General features: G+C 46.4%; 1 protein-coding gene across 2 annotated transcripts in view; it reads right to left on the bottom strand.

Annotated features, from left to right (window-relative positions):
- The window catches only part of LOC144766880 (up-regulator of cell proliferation-like), a 198,895-nt gene extending 184,499 nt beyond the window's left edge, over positions 1-14,396 (bottom strand). For both annotated transcript variants that reach the window (XR_013597963.1, XM_078650590.1), the window contains exon 1: positions 14,272-14,396. The gene's annotated coding sequence lies outside the window, so the exon portion shown is untranslated. The remainder of the gene's footprint in view (positions 1-14,271) is intronic.
- Positions 14,397-14,867: the final 471 nt, after the last annotated feature.

Genomic DNA, 14,867 nt, shown 5'->3' with positions numbered 1-14,867 from the left:
AATGAAATTAAATATGGCATATTAAAAAATGCTACACCTTAATATTTGACAACTTTGAATACATTCAGCATTTCTCGAAGAACAAATATCAATGAATTTATTGACACAGGCAATATTTCTCTGATCACTACTGCTGCATACAAATGATACAGTAGATCTAGAAGTCCTAATGCCAAATTTGTTGAATAGAGATTTTAAAAGTTTTTTTCTAACACTAAAATAGAATAGACAAATACAAAGCAAGTATTGAAAGATTTTCCATTTCAATTTACACAAATGACAGATCCCTGAACTAAATTTCAAGTCAAAGATTGTTGATGGCAAAAACACAAGTAAATGAATTTCCTTACTATTGATCATGGGAAACTAAAAGATATGTAGTCAAAAAACCATTATCAATTAAGAATGTATGATGTGCAATAGACAATTTCATTCAAAACAATATGTATTTATTTGGTTCAAAAATAAGTTCAGAAGCCAAGTGGTTTCAAAAGGAAAAGGAAGAAAGGGTTGCTTCAAGGCTTTCTTGCAGGTAAGTTGGTTGGCTCACTACTTATTACTAATTGCTCCATTATTCAAATAGTCTTCAGCACATTGGTGTCCTTACCATTATTTTATAGGAATTGGTGCCTCTACTGATTGGATACCTGGGGAGTTACACCACACCATTAATTCGGGTGAGCGGCTTCTCTTCTTCTAATTAATTCTCATGGCTTACAGTGATTGGTTTTAAATTTCCCCTGATGTGCAATTCCTCTCGCCCTTATTACAGGTGGCCAACTACCAGGCTTAATGTGACCCGCTAAACTCTAAGGTGGGTAAGAGTTATATGGGGTTGACTCTAACCACCAGCAATGTTGATCTTAGCTCTGAGACACTGTTTTCTATTTCGTAGGGTTGCCCCATTCTAGTCCCACGTTCTGAGGAAGATCCGTGTGGCTGAGGTTAAAAATTCCCTCTTATGCCGTTAAATCGGATCGAAACGTCGACGCCACCCCCCACTTGACCTGGACCAATTTGCCGCCTACAACCCGCCCCGTGCAACACTAGGAGATATATCCCTTGTACTTTTGTGAATTATGGAAACCAAAGTGTATCTATATTGAGTTTTGTCAGGCCACTAAGACTGTTTATTTGTTATCAATCTCATGTAGAGTTTTGTAATTTATATGTCCCTTGATCAACCTTTCTTGAATTTCCTTTGCTCTATCAAACACCCTTTTTTGCAAGTTCCCTTGGAGCAACCCTTTCTTCCTTTTCATTTTAAAACCACTTGGCTTCTGAACTTATTTTGAACCAAATAAATACATATTGTTTTGAATGAAAATGTCTATTGCACATCATACATTCTTAATTGGTAATGGTTTCGTGTACCATGAGCTGAATACTATATGCTCAGAATTGTTAAATGACGAATGTTGAGAAATAATTCTCTTTGAGATATTGGTTTAGGACCATTGTTCTTTTGTATCATTTGTAACCCAGGTCCGTTTACCTTTTGTTAGGTCACCCCATTGATTATAATGGTCAAGGAGTTGCTAGGCACATTCAATATTATAGGTTAACATAGAGGTTAAAGGAGCCCTCATTTTCTAAAAGTCACTGCAAAGTTTAAATATTGCACAAAAAAGCATGGAGTAACCATCTGAATCTAAATTTCTTAAAACCCTAAATCCAAACAAAGAATCCAATAATTTTTAAAGTATACTGCTTCCTGTTATTCCCCCTTTCTACGAAGCATACCCCTAGACAGTTGTACTGAGATCACTGTTCAATGTCCTACCGTCTAATTCACCACTGAGATCATCCATATGTCCTATGACCAAAAATCACCACTGCCAGTTCTTGAGAGTTCACCACTAGAGCATTTTACTGATTATATAGATGGAGGGCTGCTAGAGACCTTTGTAACCGAATAGTTGACTAACCAAGAATGATGGTGTCATCTACATAGAGCAGTGTGGTTATCTTACTGAGTTATGTTTTATGCAGGAAAGAACTGACTTTTGATTGTTCTGGAGCCAAACTTAAAAGTGTATTAGGTGAGTAGTAACAGATGGGCCTTGACACCATTAGCTGTTCGTAGCATATGGTGTTAATATATGGCATAAAAAATAGTACGAGCTATTAGACTAAGCTTGGGCAAAAAATAAGTGTTTGTACTAAAATGAAAACCTTGCATTAGTCTACAAAAAATACGCATTTTCAGAAATCGCCAAGCTGATACTTGGGAATTGAATTACTTTATTTACTTAGAAGCGAAAAATTGGAAGGCATCGTGACACGAACTCTGGAGCAGTCACTTCTTTCTCAGCTCCCTGGTGCTTCAAATCTACTCTCTTCCAGTGCCACCCTGGAGTTGAAGTCTGTGCCCTGTAGACTGGCGGAGGCTTGTGACAATGTAGAGATACTGCTGGCTTTTAACAGGGCAAGTAGGAGAACTAAGTCCTGCGTGCCTAATGAGAACCTGAAGGTCTGGATGGGCACACGAAAATATATGAAGCTTCCAAAAATGCAAATGATGATTGATGTGGACATGAGAAAGAGAAAAGGAATAATTACAGATAAATCACGGATTAAACTTGAGTAAAGAGAAATATGGATTAAACTGTTGGATCTAGTATCCAGTTATGCTGTGCATCTGGGTGTGGAGCGTGGATTCTGCGTTCCCCACAGCAATGTAATGAGAACCTGCGGCATTACATATCAATTAAATATAGATAGGTAGCTGTGACAATAACTAAAAGATGGTGCACAGTAGTCAACTAGTCAGGGTAGGAAGACTACAGAAAGAATACTTGTTCAAAGACCAGTGCTACCACAGTACACGTCCATGCTACCTGTAAGGGCAATGATGGTGTTACTCCAAACAATAACAAACCACTATATCCTAAAACAATGTACTGGAGCACTCCACCAAATTGTTTAAATAACACTGTTCAAGAGCAAATAACCAGGAACGTCAGTCCATAAGTCAAGAATCATGCAGTAAATTGTCATTGTCTTTGTCTTTACAGGCTTCCAACCAAGTACATGATCATCATCCGACACGTGTTTTGACCCCAGTGGGAAATTTCCATGGCGTGTGACTACAAACTGCGGGCCCGATTCACAAAGGTAAAGTTAGACGAAAGTCTAACTTTACGACTTTCGGTATCCACAAAAGGCATTTACTACGCGTAAATGCCCTTTGTGAATACCGAAAGTTGAACTTTACGACTTTCAGTATTCACAAAGGGCATTTACGAGTGGTAAATGCCTTTTGTGAATACCGAAAGTCGTACATTTAGACTTTCGTCTAACTTTACCTTTGTGAATCAGGCCATGTATTTCTTATTTCTCTAACATTAATAAATGAAGTAAGACAATATAGGTGCCAGAGTACGAGTTTCTTCTAGGTGATCTCTCCTGTGCTTATTGACCCCTTCACTGCGGCGGCTATTCCGCCGCAGTGCTAAGGGGGTGGGGCGGCCGCGCGGCGGCCGCATGCTGGTGACGGAACCGCTCCCTCATCAGCCGCGGTTGGGCTGTGCTCATGACGGAGCGGTTCCGTCATGGCCCCGCCTGCTCAATAGAACGCCCAGCGCAGGCGCGGAATCCGCGCCACGCAGGCGCGGCGGCAGGGCCATGACGGAACCGCTCCGTCATCAGCACAGCGCCACCGCAGCTGATGACGGAGCGGTTCCGTCATCAGTGTGCAAAGGGTTAAACTGTTGGATTCTTCCAAATAACAAATGTTGTCAAGGTTCCTTGATAAGAATTGTGCACCTTCTTATTACATTTAAATTTGTGGATTCTTTTTGCAGTGGTCACCTTGTTATTCATAACACCATATACAGCTGTTTTTCATTACTGTTATCTCTCTTTATCCGCAGATACCGCATTGAGGGGCATATGTACAAGCCCCTATTGAAACAACAAAGTCACTTTTATTGACTTTGTGGTGGCGATAGGGGTTTCGCTTTATTTACAATGCAGAGTTAAGCCACGTTAGAGTGAAAGGGGAGGGCAGTTTGTGTTGCGGTGGGCGTTCCACCCATTGATTTTGACACTGCACCCTATGTACAAGGCAGCGTACAAAGGAGGCAGCGCCAAAATTAGGACCACGTAAAACCTGCTCTTATGTTGGCGAAACGAGGAGAAATGCATTATTTCTCCTTGTTTTAGTTTTTCCCATGTGTGCTGCCTTGTGCAGCACACATGGAAAAAGTAAAATGCCTTGGATTGTTTATATACAGGAAGGTCCCCCTTCCTGTACATAAACAATCTTAAAAAGAAAATGCCATTTTGTGACTTTCATGGGTGCTGCATTAAGCAGCACACATAAAAGTGACAAAATGGCATTTCAGGATTGTTTATGTGCAGGAAGGGACACCTTCCTGCACATAAACAATCCTTCCCTGCACGCAGACACCCTTGCACTATGGTGCAAGGGTGCCTGCATTGGCCCTATACTGCCAAGTGTAGCACCATCGCAGGGCGAAATGCAAGGCTGTACCATATTGTTCTAAATATTGTGCAGCCTTGCGTTTCAGAATGGGCGGAGTGAGGTGTTAAGCCATGACGTCTAGCGCTCACTCCGACACTTCTATTGTATATATGCCCCTGTGTTTTGCAACCAATTGGTTCATATGTATGGCATGCATGAATAATTGAATGCTGCACTTCACAGAACCCATACACATGATGGAGTGAGTCTCAGGACATTAACCTATCCAGACTCATTCAGGTATTTCAATTCGATCCTGGCGAAAGCCAACAATCTTGTAAAGGCAAGGTGCATTGGCTAAAACATGTTCACCTGCGTATGCCTGAGATAGTACTGTTCTTCAATAGCATTGCCACCTGTTTTTAATATTGTCAGGAGTCCCTGTACTTAAACTAATATTGGGGTATCACTGGACAGTTATATTCCCAGATCCATGCAAAATAAGAAGAGCTCCCTTGATAATCAAGGTCTTGCCAATTCAGATGGAATATGTATCTGGACGAGGACTCCATGATGAAGAATGTCACTAGTAACCCTATGGGGGAGAGTAATTTAAAATAACCTAAGAATGCCTTTCTAGGTTAGGAGAAGAGAGATTGATCATTTATTGCAGGGGTTACACACTCTATGTTGATCAACTGATGCTGAGAAATACTGTGTCACGGATATATGAGAACTGTTGGTAGACACATGTCTCCATTTCTTTCTATGAGTCAGCCTGAGGCGATAAGATATGTCCCCATCTCATTCTTGAATATTCCTTACTGCAATTCCCATTTCTTTCATTCTTTACTTATGCCATTTTCCCCCTTTCCCTCTGATCTCCTCAAACCCAAGCCCTTCACCTAGAGTTCTACCATTCTCCCCAGTTGACGAGCTCACTTCTTTTTAGGTCTCGCCTGACCATCCTGTAGGGATGATAGGTGAGATTATAGTAAGCGGCCGAAAAGTCTACCTAGCTGCGGATCGCATACAATTCATATGAGCCAGGCGCATGCACATCGCACACCGCACACCCACACCATTGGCAGCCACATCCTACACCATTTGTCTGAGCCTCGGTATCAGACTTCAAAGGAAGCCGCTCCCCCGCCACCCCCCCCATCAGACTTCAAAGGAAGCCGCTCCCGTGCCAAGCAATGCTGAGAGCTTAACGGAACTTCAATTTTTCTGGTGCAAAACATTGTAAACTTCACATAAATATCTCCCACACTTTTGCTCAAAACCAATAAAATTGTTTATAAAAAAAATCTCACACACATGGAGATACACGAAACGAGAGAAACAACACACTGCTGATGCAAACCCTCTGTTCCTCAAAGGTGCAGCTGCTACTCCACGCCTGCAGCGCGCGACCTGAATTCTCCCTATTCCAACATGGTGTGAACTTGAGCACATACGTTTCAGCTTGCTTGCCGTTCTTGTGTGCTTAAGGGGATGGGGTATGTGCCGCCGCTGTATTCGTATTTATTGTCTGCATGCTACCTTTGCGACATTGTCAGCTCGTTTTCACCTGATTTTTAACTGGTGCAAAACATTGTAAACTTCAGATAAATATCTCCCACACTTTTGTTCAAAACCAATAAAATTGTTTATAAAAAAAATCTCACACGCATGGAGATACACGAAACGAGAGAAACAACACACTGCTGATGCAAGCTCTGCTCCTCAAAGGTGCAGCTGCTACTCCACGCCTGCAGCGCGCGACCTGAATTCTCCATATTCCAACATGGTGTGAACTTGGGGTATGTGCCGCCGCTGTATTCGTATTTATTGTCTGCATGCTACCTTCGTGACATTGTCAGCTCGTTTTCACCTGATTTTTAACAAGAAGCGTGGTTGAGTTTACGGAATCTATTCAGTCTGCCTCACCACGGCTTTGTTCTATAACCTCTATGCGTTCTTTTGTAAGCCTGCAGCCGATATTTCGTATTGTAAATGTGTCTGCACATTGGTGAGGATCCCCGTATTCTTTCTTGCATGGGGGCATGTAGTAACTGTAAGGATATACATAAGGCAGCATTTTATTTGCCAGTTGACCACTTTTTAGGCCACACACACACACCCACACACCCACAAACACAACCCCCCCACACAACCCCACACACACACAACCCCCCACAGACAGCACCCACATACACAACCCCCCAACACACAACCCCCCACACACACAACACCCCCACACACACAACACCCCCACACACACAACCCCCCACACACACAACCCCACACCCCCACCCCCACACACAACCCCACACCCCAACACACACAACCCCCCCACACACAACTCCCCACACACACAACCCCCCACACACACAACGCCCCACACACACAACCCCCACACACACACAACCCTCCACACACACACACAACCCCCCCACACACAACCCCCCACACACACACAACCCCACACACACACAACACCCCACACACACAACCACCCACACACACAACCCCCCACACACACAACCCCACACACACAACCCCCCCCCACACACACACACACCCGCACACACAACCCCCCACACAACCACCACACACAACCACACGCACACAACCCCCACACACAACCCCCACACACACAAACCTCCCACACACAAATCCCCTCTACACACACAACTCCACACACACCCCCACACACACACAACCCCCCCCACACACACAACCCCCCACACACACAGAACCCCCCCACACACACAACCCCCCACACACAACCCCCACATACACAACCCCCCACACACGCAACCCTCCACACCACCCCCCACGCACAAAACCCGACACACACACAACTGCCACACACAACCACACACACACAACCACACACACACAACCACACACACACACAAACACACACACAACCTCAACCACACACACAACCTCAACCACACAACCACACACATAACCCCAATCACAACACACACAACCCCACACACACGCAACCCCACACACACAACCCCACACACACAACCCCACACACACAACCACATACACACAACCACACACACACAACCACACACACACACAAAACTCAACACACACACACAACCTCACACACACAACCCCACACACGCAACTCCACACACACACACAACTCCACACAACCACACCCCCCACACACCCCCATACACACAACTCCACACACACAACCCCCCCCCACACACACACACACAACCCCCCCACACACACAGACACACCCCAAACCCCCAACACACACACCCCCACACACACACACAACCCCTCTATCTATCGCCCTCACTCTATCTGTCTATCTATTGCACTCACTATCTATCGCCATCACACTATCTATCTATCTCTATCTATCTATCGATCGCCCTCACTCTATCTATCGCCCTCACTCTATCTATCTATCTATCACCCTCCCTCTATCTATCGCACTCACTCTATCTATCTATCGCATCACCACAGCATCACTCAGCACCACCACAGCATCACTCAGGGGCACCACAACATCACTGTGCGCTACTACAGCATCACTAAACACCACAGCATCACTCGTCGCCACCACAACATTACTCAGCGCCACCACAGCACCAATCTGTGCAACCATTCAACAACAACTGGTTCAAATATGTTCTCTCAATGTTTCAAGCTTTATTACAAATGTCACAAAAAGATGTTAATATTTCATTTCTGTTCATGGATTTTTGTCACAATAAAATACACTGAATATAATCTTCACAAAAGTTATTTACAAAAGTTTTAGCTATTGCCATTATAAATTACAATAACTTTTATTTAAGTAATAATTATAAAAAAAAATAAAAGCCGTTGTTATGTATAATAGCAATACGTCACGTAAATACAACACATATTGCATTACAAATGCTATAGGTGTCTCATTTGCGAAAGTTATAACTATTGGCATTGTAAATGACAAAGCTATTAATTTCGCTATTTTCAAAACCAACACATAAATTAAAAAAAATTCATTTACAATACCAATAGCTCAAACGTTCCTAATGCGAGACCTATTGCATTGCAAATGCTTGTTCTTTAGTTCCTTCTTCCCTTTCTAGGTTGTTTCCCACCCTTAACCTCTCGTTTCCTTTATGCCAACACCTCTGGTTTAGTTATGTTCCCTACTTGAATTCTGGGGTTCCAATGAGTTTATTTACAAGAATTAAAAGCTTGTACTTCAGTGTAAAATTAAGGTGCTACTTTGAGGGTAAATTGATGAATTATAAAAATAGTTTTAGCTGACATTTAATTGATAGACCTTGTTGACTGTGGATTACTTTCTGATGTTACAACACAGTTTCTTTTGATGCAGAGGGCAATTTCACATTGGTGGCTATTTCATGACTTACCAAATGGAAATGCCGCTTTTCATAAATGCTCCTTCAACCTGTATAAAAAAATAGGCATTACATGTATCGTTTGTTGCGATTTGTTCAAAGTCAAAAGTTGCCACTAGTCCCTTTGCTGAAAGTACATTCTCAGGAGTCTATTTCCTAAATTCTGATGCAGCGCAGCAGCCGAAAATGGTGCGCTGTGTTGCTTGAAAGGCAGTGTACAATCAGGCTGCCGGGCGCTACACACATCATAATGCAAAAGTGTCTGGTTTAGTCTAGCATAGGTTTTGTAATATGCTTAGACTAACTTTAAAACTCTTCCTACTTTGTATGTGTGCTGTGGGCCTTGTTTTTTTTATGTGAAACCATGTCTATTTTTTTTAGTAGAGCAGATTTTTCATCAAAACCATGGGTGGTTAATTGGGAATGAATGCCCATCCACCACCCGTGGAACACCCCCTTGCCGCAAAGTAATGCAAAGCGGCGCTAGACACTGCTTTGCGCTACGTGGAAGTGAATTTCCTGCGCTGGAAGGTAGATTGGAGAAAAAAAAGATTTTGCTACATCGCAAACACAGAGCAAAATCTTAGTAAATGTACCCCTTAGTGTCAATTGTATGTGGAATGAAAAGAAACCGTCAAACTTTACACACCTTCTATGATACGTTCAAGTGTAGTAGGAATATATTTTTTCTGGTTATGTTATTATGTAACAACTATACCTAAGTGCAGGGCTTTAAGTGGGGGGGGGGCTATGGGGGGCTGAGCCCCCCCCAGTTTTTGGGGGGCCTCGAAAGGGGGCTCTAGGGGGCTCTATTTTCAGACCTCAAAGGTCAAAGGTAGGGTGAGCAGACGTCCCGGTTTTTGTTTGGTGTTACTAGTGTGGGTAACATGTCTTTATAGTGAAATACTGCCCATTTTGTTTTTCACTATTGAAAGGCCATCTTGCCCATAGGATAACATGAGGAATGCTGTGTGATACAGCTGGGGTGTACGGTCATGAGGCCAGCTCTGCCTCAAACGTGATCTGCCCCAGGATCGAGTCCCTCGCGTTCTGTGTTTGCGGATTAACGCACCGCTGAGGAACTTTGTAGTGCCTGCATTTTCCCTGAGCGTTGTGTGCGCATTGACTCCACCGCCGCCCCTCGAGCTGTGTTGTTTGCCCGAGGCCAGGTTTGCTGCTCTGAGAAGGAGCCTTGAAAACACCTTGTCAGTATTCACCACCACCGGCCCGGGATCGTCATTTCCAGGCCCGCTAGGATTGGTCACAGCAACGAGGATTTCCCCCAGCAACGCTGAGGTTCGTCAGGTGGAGCTACGTTGCGTCTGGAGAGGCGCGAGGCGTCCCCTAGCAACTGGGGGTTCCTCGCGCTTGTCATCGAGGAAAGGAGCTGCCTGAACCTGAGGCCGAGGCGCATCCCACTGGCGTAAGCGGCTTCACCGGAGATCAGCGCGCACCGCAGAGCCCCCTTCACATCCTAAGGTAACCAGTAACCGGAGTTTGCACATGGGGGGAAGATTATGATCACACACGCTACCGGCGGGCCTGCCTTCTCTTTACAGGTCGCCCTGTTGCTACTTACGCATCAGTGGTGTAATGAAACTTGAGGGGGCTCCCCTGCAAGTACCTGGAGGGGGCCCCCTCTGACCACACTCAGGAGCTTGGGGAGCCCCGCATTGTGGGGGCTGCTGGGGGCCTTTGTTACACCACTGGGGGAAGATTCATATTCAAGACTTCTGGACTGTAGCCCAATAGGTGCCTTCGCTTTCCAGTTTATAATTCAGTTCACATCTGGTTGGCAGCCCTCGCAGCTGTTCATTGTCGCCCTCTCTATTTCTCGGGTCACCGTTAGCACCTCTCCTGCCATGCTCCTTTGTCGTGCTGCTTCTTGCCTACTTTGTTTGGTGGGTCTTAGAAGTGTGTTTGTAGCAGGGCGCCGAGTCCTTCAGTCAGATTCCTGGCACGCCCAGTATTATCTGTACAGCACATGCCCTCAGTCTTACAGCCAATCAGATTTCCTCCCCTTGTAACACCAAGACAGGGGATGCTGTCTCTTGAAACAGAGCTGTGCAAAGGAGGTGGGCTCCAGTTCACCATTGCTCTTCTGCTCCCATTCCCTGGTTCTCTAAAGACAGAGGGTTTCTCTTTCTCACCTGATTTCTGGCCTGTTGGCACTTTCCACCCTGTGCACCTGTTGGCACTTTCCATCCTGTGTATTAGTGCAGAGATTGAGGGATGGCACAGGCTTTCAGTGGATTCATGAGTCCGAAACTTGACAGCAATTCACGTTAGAATTATTCCCATCACCTTGTTGGTTGTTGTGGCTGACTCCCTAAATGCTGCGACTACGCCCAGTTGTGGGTACCACGCTCAATTGTCATAGGAAACAAGCTATACCTCTCTGATGAGACCTAAGTACATTCTGCTGATCCCATCTCTAGTTACACATTAGTTGCCCCAACTAATCCATTGTAGTGTAATAAGAAGGTGTTTTACAGTTGTGATATATGGCCGTGCTTCCCAAACTGTGCGCCGCGGCACCCCGTTGCGCCGTTATGCGTTGCCAGGGGCGCCGCGGCACAATGTGGGAAATTACTGTGGCAGCGCTAGACATTTAGAAATGACACCTGCATAATCTTTATAACTCCGCCACGTAAAGGAAACAGGAATATAAAGAAAGGGTAGTCTGATCTGTAAGCAAAATGCAGAGTGGAGCTGCAGGGGCTCTTGGAAGGGCTGAAACAACAGCAAGACCTCATTAACATGCAAATGGTCTTTAAAAGACCCGTGAAGTGCTCGGGTGCGGCTGCTTGTGTGCCCAGGAGGTCTTATCCACAGGCTGCCACAGGGGACTGGGGGGGGGGGGAGGCTGAAGCCCTTTGAGTTCAGTGGGTTTTGCACGCATGAGTCTGAGGAAACAAAGAGAACAGGCATGGAGATAATGGATAGAGGGCACGAAGGGAGCAGGCATGGAGGAAAGGGGCAGTCTCAGGGCACGAAGGGAGCAGGCATGGAGGAAAGGTGCTGTCTCAGGGCACGAAGGGAGCAGACATGGAGGAAAGGGGTAGTCTCAGGGCACGAAGGGAGAAGGCATGGAGGGAAGGGGCAGTCTCAGGGCACGAAGGGAGAAGGCATGGAGGGAAGGGGCAATCTCAGGGCACGAAGGGAGCAGGCATGGAGGAAAGGGGCAGTCTCAGGGCACGAAGAGAGTAGGCATGGAGGAAAGGGGCAGTCTCAGGGCACGAAGGGAGCAGGCATGGAGGAAAGGTGCTGTCTCAGGGCATGAAGGGAGCAGACATGGAGGAAAGGGGCAGTCTCAGGGCACGAAGGGAGAAGGCATGGAGGGAAGGGGCAGTCTCAGGGCACGAAGGGAGAAGGCATGGAGGGAAGGGGCAATCTCAGGGCACGAAGGGAGCAGGCATGGAGGAAAGGGGCAGTCTCAGGGCACGAAGGGTGAAGGCATGGAGGAAAGGGGCAATCTCAGGGCACGAAGGGAGCAGGCATGAAGGAAAGGGGCAGACTCAGGGCACGAAGGGTGAAGGCATGGAGGAAAGGGGCACTCTCAGGGCACGAAGGGAGCAGGCATGGAGGAAAGGGGCAATCTCAGGGCACGAAGGGAGCAGGCATGGAAGAAACGGGCAGTCTCAGGGCACGAAGGGCGAAGGCATGGAGGAAAGGGGCAGTCTCGGGGCACGAAGGGAGATGGCATGGAGGAAAGGGGCAATCTCAGGGCACGAAGGGAGCAGGCTTGGAGGAAAGGGGCCGTCTCAGGCAGTCTCAGGGCACGAAGTGAGAAGGCATGGAGGGAAGGGGGTCTCAGGCAGTCTCAGGGCATGAAGGGAGAAGGCATGGAGGAAACGGGCAGTCTCAGGACACGAAGGGAGCAGGCATGGAGGGAAGGGGCAGTCTCAGGGCACGAAGGGAGAAGGCATGGAGGAAAGGGGCAGTCTCAGGCAGTCTCAGGGCACGAAGGGAGAAGGCATGGAGGAAAGGGGCAGTCTCAGGACACGAAGGGAGCAGGCATGGAGGGCAGGGGCAGTCTCGGGGCATAAAGGGAGAAGGCATGGAGGAAAGGGGCACTCTCAGGGCACGAAGGGAGCAGGCATGGAGGAAAGGGGCAGTGTCAGGGCATGAAGGGAGAAGGCATGGAGGAAAAGGGCAGTCTCAGGGCACGAAGGGAGCAGGCATGGAGGAAAGGGACAGTCTCAGGCAGTCTCAGGGCATGAAGGGAGAAGGCATGGAGGAAAGGGGCAGTCTTAGGGCACGAAGGGAGCAGGCATGGAGGAAAGGGGCAGTCTCAGGGCACGAAGGGAGAAGGCATGGAGGGAAGGGGCAGTCTCAGGGCACGAAGGGTGAAGGCATGGAGGAAAGGGGCAGTCTCAGGGCACAAAGGGAGCAGGCATGGAGGAAAGGGGCAGTCTCAGGGCACGAAGGCAGCAGGCATGGATAGAAGGGGGAGTCAGAAGGCACGAATGGAGATGGCATGGACAGAAGGGGTAGTCAGAGGTCACGAAGAAAGGAGGCATGCACAGAAGGGGTAGTCTGAGGGCGCGGGGGCAGGTATGGACAGAGGGGGCAGTCAGAGTGCAACAGGAAGTACACCCTCGGTCGGGCTTACATCCCCACCCACCCGTCCACCGGTAAAAAAATTGGGGGGGGAGCCATGGCCAACTGCCAATTAGGTCAAGGGAGCCACGGGTCAAAAAAGATTGAGAACCACTGATATATGGGAAAGGCTACTTTGGATGATTCTGTGACTGGATGCGACTTCATGATTTTCTTAAGCACATAATGCTAGTTATCTTGATTTAGACCACGCCCCTACTCAGATAGGCCACACCCCTTCCATAAATTTGCCACGCCCCTTTTAGAGCCCTGCCAAAGTGTCAGCACAGCATATCAACCGGTATAGCCCCTGCGATAAACACCCTCTCTTTCCCCCTGACATTTTGCAGCCTGGTACTTGGACAAAGAGCAAGGGGTGGGGGTGTTAAGCTAAAGAGGGGGAGGTACGGAGTGCAGAACAAGAAATAGAAGCAGAGAAGGAAGAGGAGAGGAGGGTAAAGAGACGAAGTAAAGAAAAGATTTGAAGAAGATAAGGGTTGGAGAAGAGGGGAGAGAGAACATGAAGGGTGAGAGGTTAGGGGCAGAATTAAAGGATGGCGACAGGAGGAAGTGCTAAGAGAGGAAAGAGACGAGAGAGGGAGGGAAACAGAAATTACGAAATACAAGGATAAAAGAGAGAAAATATGAGACTAGGAGAAAGTATAATGGGATAAAGAGCTAGATGAAAAGGACAGAAGGAGAGAGTGGAAACAACGACACGAGAGGTCGAGAGAGACGATTAAAGGGAAGCGGTCTTATAATTGCACGGTTTCAGAAGCAAAGCGCGGACGTCAAGAATTGGACTTTCAAAAGTATAATATTCAAAGATATTTTCCATAACAACATAGCATCGCATAGACTTACCTTTTGCTTCGGCAGGAGAAGCCAAATGGTTACTTCGAACGGCCGGCCAGTCTCCGGTGATCGTCAGCAATTCAAAAACAAAGAGTAAACATAATAACCTTCCCGAGAACGAAACTGAAAGGTGTATCTTTCTATTGATGTATTTCCGTCTACTAATATTCACGTGATCTACGCTTAAAGTGAAACTTAAAACAGAAACTGTCTCTTTGTGTCTTTTCAGCTGTACTGTTTTGCTCGTGCAAAATCCTAATAAAAACTTTTTTTCTATTAAAAAAAAAAGTAGTGGGGAGTAAATATTTCCCTTAATTAGTCAAAGCAACGCCGACTTAATTTCAGAGGACCTGGAGGTGTTCTATTCCTTGATAATTGTTTTAAAAAAAAACTCAGGTCTAATTGGTGCATTTCACAGCACATTTTCCCATAAATTCGGAAAAAATTGAGATTCTGAATGGACACTAATGATGTATTCCAATACATTTGCAGTGTTCCACAAAAGTGCTTTAACTTTCCTACGTGGGGGGACTTGGAACTCAAATTCCCCCTCCTAAAAAATTGAAAGGACTGTGGCAAAATAAAGGGTGTTTGAACACACTGTT

Source organism: Lissotriton helveticus, chromosome 7 (assembly GCF_964261635.1).
Source record: "Lissotriton helveticus chromosome 7, aLisHel1.1, whole genome shotgun sequence".
Lineage (NCBI taxonomy): Eukaryota > Metazoa > Chordata > Amphibia > Caudata > Salamandridae > Lissotriton > Lissotriton helveticus.
Note: the sequence above shows the minus strand (reverse complement) of the source record. Positions and strands in the feature narration are given on the sequence as shown.